General features: G+C 41.4%; 1 non-coding gene across 1 annotated transcript; it reads right to left on the bottom strand.

The window, feature by feature from the left end:
• Positions 1 to 285: 285 nt before the first annotated feature.
• TRNAL-UAA lies at positions 286 to 368 on the bottom strand. The gene has a single exon. It is a non-coding gene; the product is annotated as a tRNA-Leu (tRNA).
• Positions 369 to 6,370: the final 6,002 nt, after the last annotated feature.

A 6,370-nucleotide genomic window follows, 5' to 3' on the forward strand; every position in this document is an offset into this window, starting at 1 on the left:
GCCGCCGATGCTGGCCCGGGGGCTCGCCGCGCTGGAACCCCGCAGCACCGGCGGACCCCAGCGGGCACGCGGCGAGACTTAGTCCGAGGCGCCACTTTGCGAGTCTCTCCCTCCCCCGCCCTCGCACCGGGCTGGCTGCCAGGCCCTGGGAAAACGGGGCCGGGTGTCCGGGGCAGGCGTTTCTCCGCCCCCGCCCACGAGGAGGGACGCGGACCTGAGTGCCATCTTCGTTGTGGTTTTGTGGGGATGTTTTTATTATTATTTATAAGACAAAAAAAACCTTTATACCAGGAGTGGGGTTCGAACCCACGCGGACATATGTCCATTGGATCTTAAGTCCAACGCCTTAACCACTCGGCCATCCTGGTGCAGGTATGGAGGCTGCTCTCCGCCCGCCCTACAAGGCTTAAAGGGCGGGTGGGTGCGACTTCTCGTCCTTATTCTGTCTTTCCCGTGTGTGCCGTTTTCTCCATCACCAAGCCCCTTCTCTCCTGAATACCAGAGAGGCTCCGCCACATCCCACCCTGTTTATTTATTCCAGAGTCGCTGCCTCTTTCTCCCGGCCTCTCTCTCTCTCTCGCTGCCGCCGCCGCTGCTCGCTCCCGGCTCCCCCGCCTCACGGAGGCGGCGGCGGCGAAGCGGAGACGACAGCAGCCCCGGCGTTTCCGGCTCGGGTCGGGGCTACGCTCCGCACCCCGCTCTCGGGCTCGACTCAGAACCCCTCAAGCCCCGGTGCGGTCGGGCTCCACAAACAAACAAACCAACCAACCGAACAACGTCCCTCTCCCCTCCCCCCGCCCGCTTCTTCGCGACCCCCGACCCCTAGGAGAGTGCGTCGCGAGCCCGGGACGGCGGGGGACCGAGCCCTGAACCAGACGGGAGGCGGCGTAAACGAGGAGGCGCCTGCCTCCTTCTGTGGTCAGGGATAGCGAGGCTTGGAACAGAACCGCGCCACAGTCGCCGGCTTTATTTTAGCAGCGTTCGGGAGTTGTTTGGACAGGTGTTTTGTGTGAAAAGAGAGGGCTAAAAAAAAACCACCATTTTCTCTCAGACTCCCTAACTCTGAACGTCTCCGAGATTTTTTATACAAAATCCGCGGGGCGGGAGCCGATCTCTTCAACCAATCCAAGCACACTTCCTGCGTGGCGTCATTTCACTTCATCCAATGGCTTTTCCCAGTCTTTTTCATCCAAAGGTCTTTTTGCACTTGGGCAAAAGCGGGGCCTCTTCAGCTTTTTTTTCTTTCTTTCTCATAATGACGCTTTTAAATGCTTAAAATATAATAAGGAAATAAGGAAACAAATTATGTTGCTTACACAGACCATTAGAATGTGAGTTCCTAGAGAGCAGAGACCTGTTTTTCTATTTGTATCCCTAGGACGAGGCACAGTACTTGCACACTAGCTTTTCATTCATTCACTCATTAATTCGTTTATTAATTCATCCATTAAATATAATTATCAATAAAATACAACAAATGATTGTCAATTGCAATAATTGTCAATTATTTGAAATACAATATTGAAATTTAAAAGATGCCTCAATCTGTACTCTGAGTCCCATCACTTCTTTATCTGGAGATGGGTTACATGTTTCATCATGAGTCCTCTGGAGTTGTGGATGGTCATTATGTTGATCAGAATTCATAAGTCTTTCAAAGCTTAGGTCTTTATCAAACTTTCTTATCAAAATTTTATCAAATATTTTCAAATAGGTCTTTATACTATTATTGTTATTGTACAAATTGTTCTAGTTCTGCTCACTTCATTTTTCATCAGTTCATATAAGTCCACATTTCTCTGAAATCATACACTTCATAATTTCTAACAGTATAATAGTATTCTACTGAATTCATATGCATAACTTGTTCACCCATTCCTCCAACTGATAGACACCCTGTCAGGGCCATTGCCAGTCTTGACTTATGTGTTACCATTGGACTCTGATGACTCTGAAGGAGATAGTGAGGCTGATGACATTGCACAGCTCTGCCTCACTTAAATTCAGTTCAGTCACAAGTCAACACATCACCCTCCTGATGTCATTGGTCCTCTTTGAAAACTAAGGATGAACAACAACAACAAAACAAAGACACCCCATCATTTTCCAAGTCCTTGCCACTACAAAAAGAGCTGCTGATTTTTGTTCATATAGATTCTTTTCCTCTGGACAAATGAAGTCTTGTGTTCTCTGAGGCCTGACTTCCTCTCAATGATGCAGCCTCATCATTTCAAAAACCTCGGCACATGTTTCAAAAGCACATTTAGAATACAGAGCTGTATCTACTTAGTGAAGGAGTAATATTCTAAACGGCAATCTTGAAAACTGAGTGGATTGTGTAAAGTTGATGGTGGAAAGTTCCCACTGGAAAAGGTTGTATTTTCCATCAATAGCAAGGTTTTTTTGGGGGGGGGGCGGGTATGAGTATGTGTGCATGTGTGCATGTGGACTGGTAGGTTGGATAATTTAATTTTCTGTGTGCGATTCTGGATTAGACAGATAATTGAAAATTATTTTGTTCATTGGACACAACTATTCTATTTAAAGAGTAAAAATAATTTTCTGCATTCTTACATTTCTGTTCTAGCTACTGATAAATTAAGGTGTAAGGATGATAGTTATTGGGAAAGTGAATCTCTTTTCTATCTTAATTTAATACTGACTGACACCACCCACCCCCTAAATATCTATGTAGCCAAAAATATGTATTTTCTGCTTTCTGTATTAGGAGTAAAATGTCATTTTGTTTGCATTTGTTCTGTACCTATTACTACTCACAGAATGAATGTCTTTCCTCTTCTCTAACATCTCCTCAGGCCTAAAACCTACTCATCCTTCAAAATACAGCTCAAATGTAACCTCCTTCATCACAACATCCTAGATCCTCACCTCTTAGCCACTTATGTTTATGTTATATTACTTATTAATGTGTACCTCTTACACCTTTTTCCCCTTCACCCTTCTCTCAATGTAGGATCCTCAAGAGAATGGATTTATTTCTTATTTCTCTTTTAGAGATGCAGTTTGATGCATTGAAAAGAATGTTCCAGTGTTCCAAATTACAATTCCCTTGCCTTGGTTAAAGACCCAACTTGCTGTTGCTACTTTGGTACTCTTTAGTTCTGGTTGATACCCAAATGATCCTTTTTAATCCTAATTGCAACTCACAGAGATGGGAGCCACCCAAATTATCCCTAATCCATGGAAATTTAAGGACATAGCCTCAGTCTTCTCAATAAAATGTCAATGGATATGTCCATACTCTCCATGGGAATATATAAAGTCTCAAACAAAAGTTTATCTTCCTTTAAACTCATCAAACTCAATAGATTGAACCACTTAAAGAAATATATAATGAAAAAGAAAAGAAAAGAAAATAGGAAAAATTTTAAAAATGAAATAGATAGTAAAATGATTATATGTATGTCTATAAACCTATTATTCACTAGTTATTAATCCCAGTTCCCAAAATATGTATATTGATTTTTTAAAACACATTAGCACTCACATTGGCCTTGTTTTGTGATCCTAACTTCTCTAGTCTATTTAGCACGGATTAATGTTCTTTATCTTTGTCATTACTTACATAGCTGTGGTCAGCATGTATAATATTTTGGTTCTGCTTTCTTACTGTGCTACTTCATATAAATCTTTCCATATTTCTTTGAATTCTTTATAATCATCATTTTATGGCACAATAATAGTTCATCACAACCTATACAAGAATTTGTTCTGCCATTCCTCAGTCATTGGACACCTTGTTTGGTTCTTTGTTTTGCTTTCTTTTTCAGTATAACAAATGGTGCTGTGAGAAATATTTTTGCATAGATGTGTCTTTATTGTCCTATTAATAACTTTCTTAGGGTTTAGTCCCAGTAATGAGTCAAAGGGTATGTATACGTTTGCAACTCTTGCATAATTCCAGCACATACTATTTTAACTAAGATGTATTTCATATTGTAGTGTAGTGAAGAGAACTAGTTTTAAAGTTAGGAGGAACTGAGCTAATATTCTGGTCCTGTTACCTATGTGAACTTGGAAATTCACTTAATCTCTTTGGCCCTTGGTTTTCCATCTCTAAAATGAGAAGCCTAAGGCTAGGAGCAATGCCTGGAAAGCGCAAAGCAGCAAATTTAGGCTTGATGTGAGGAAAAATTTAACAACTAGGGTTTTCAAAAAGTAGAATGGTGTATATTTGTATACTCTTCACTCAAAGTTTTCAAGGAAAAAGCTGTATGGTCATAAGATCATAGATTCAGAGAAAGGGCTTTAGTGCCAATATATTTGAATCTCCCCATTTTGTCGTTGTTCAGTTGTCTCAATCATATCCAACTCTTTGTGACCCTATTTGGGGTTTTCTTGGCAAAGATACTGGAGTGGTTTGGTATTTCCTTCTCCAGCCCATTTTACAGATGAGGAAACTGAGGTAAGCAAGTCACACAGTTAATAAATGTCCGAGGCTGGATTTGAACTCAACTCCTTATTTTATATGTGAAACAACTGTGGCCCAGAGAGGATAAGCAACCTGCCCAAGGTCACCCGGGTAGAAAATGGCAGAGGCAGGATTCAAACCCAAGTTCTTTGTTTCCAAATACAGTGCTTTTTCCACTGAACAATGATGCAAAGTATTTCTTGGGGGAGTTGTAGGTGAGATTTCTGTTCAGGTACAGGTTAGGTTAGAGCAATCGGTCATACAGTCTGCCCACCCACAAGCATTTATTAGGCAGCTACTATGTGCCAAGCACTGTGCTAAGTTCCAGGTATATATTCTATCAGGAGAGATAGTATGTACACACATAAGTATATGCAAAATAATCATGAGATGATTTTGAGGGAAGGCATTAGCAACTTTGGGGATCAGGAAAAGCTTCTCTAAAGTTCTAGGGTCTTTTTACATGCTTCTCTTTTTTCTTTCTCTTCAAGATTACTCAAAATTGAGACATTAAAATGTCCTAATTGTGAAACTCCCACACCTTTTGAGCCAATTTCCCTTTTAGAGTTTCTGGCCATGGATTCATCCCTATTTTTGAAATCCATTTCCCTATAGTCTAAGAGACAGGTTGGATTCTAACAGTTCTGTTCCAAGATGATATAGTAACTTTCTGCCCATGCACCTGTGATTCCCATTTCACTCTCCAGTTCTTTATTGTGGGTCAGAATCAAGACCAGAATGCCAGAATTCCTTCTTGATGCCCCTGCTCAGATGACAATGCTGCCTAGAGTTCATCCTGAAAATGAATTTCCCTCCAGTTTGGAGGTAATTGAGTGGCAGATCTCCTCACCACCAACACATTGCTTAGTTCTCATCCTTTATCTCTCTCCCTGTGGTACAACTTCCAAATATCAGGGAACCCAAGGCCACCTTCATTGGGGCTTCCCCTTTCCATGTATCTATCCCAGCTGGGCCTGAGTCTTTGCTCCACTCTGCAGCATAGGAGGTGGCCCCGAATGGACAAACAACAAAGACAACAACAGCAACAACAACAGCATAGGGAATATATTTATCTCCCCATTTTTGGAATCTGGATTCAAATTCTGTGGTGTGTGAACACGGGCAGGTTATTTAACCTCTCATACTGCATACATATCTTTCGTGGTAACTAGGTGGTGCAGTGGATAGAACTCTGGGCCTGGAGTCAAAGAAGGATCTGAGTTCAAATCTATCCTCAGACACATTCTGGCCTGGGCAAATCATGTAACTCCTGTTTGCTTTAGTTTCCCCAACTGTAAAATGGGGAATTAAAATGGCACCTATCATCCCCAGGATTGTTGTAAGAATCAAATGAGATAATATTTGTAAAGCATGTGGCACATAGTAAGCATTTAATAAATATTTTCTCCCCTTGTTTCCCCTTTTAGTTTCCTCACCTATAAAATGAACATAATAATATTTACATTATCTACCTTAGATTATAGGTTTAGTGATAGAAAAGACCTAAAAAAGATGATTTTCAAAAATCAAACATTTAAAAAATGCTTTTTGAGAGAGTAGCAGACTTATAATAATGATATATGAGGCATAGAATTTTAGAGCAAAAAGGTACCTTAGAGATTCATAGTGAGATGAAAAGAGCCCATGGTTTGTAATCAGAAGACCTGGGTTTGAAATCTACTTTTTCTACTTATTCCCCATGTGTCCTTGGGAAATGCACTGTACCTCTTTGGGTGGGGCCTCCTCTGTAAAGTGAAAGGATTGCACCAGAATCTCTTTAAATCCCTCCCCCTCTCCCCAACCGTGACAACTAAAATCTCTAAAAGTCATATAGGAAGTAGGTAGCAAAGCTTAAAGAGGAACTTAGGTCTTCTGACTACTAGACCAAAACTTTCTCCACTTTCCCCATACCTCCTAGAGTCTGCATCTGGACAAAGG

The sequence above is a fragment of the Vombatus ursinus genome, unplaced genomic scaffold, assembly GCF_900497805.2.
Source record: "Vombatus ursinus unplaced genomic scaffold, bare-nosed wombat genome assembly UNPS02009132.1, whole genome shotgun sequence".
NCBI lineage: Eukaryota > Metazoa > Chordata > Mammalia > Diprotodontia > Vombatidae > Vombatus > Vombatus ursinus.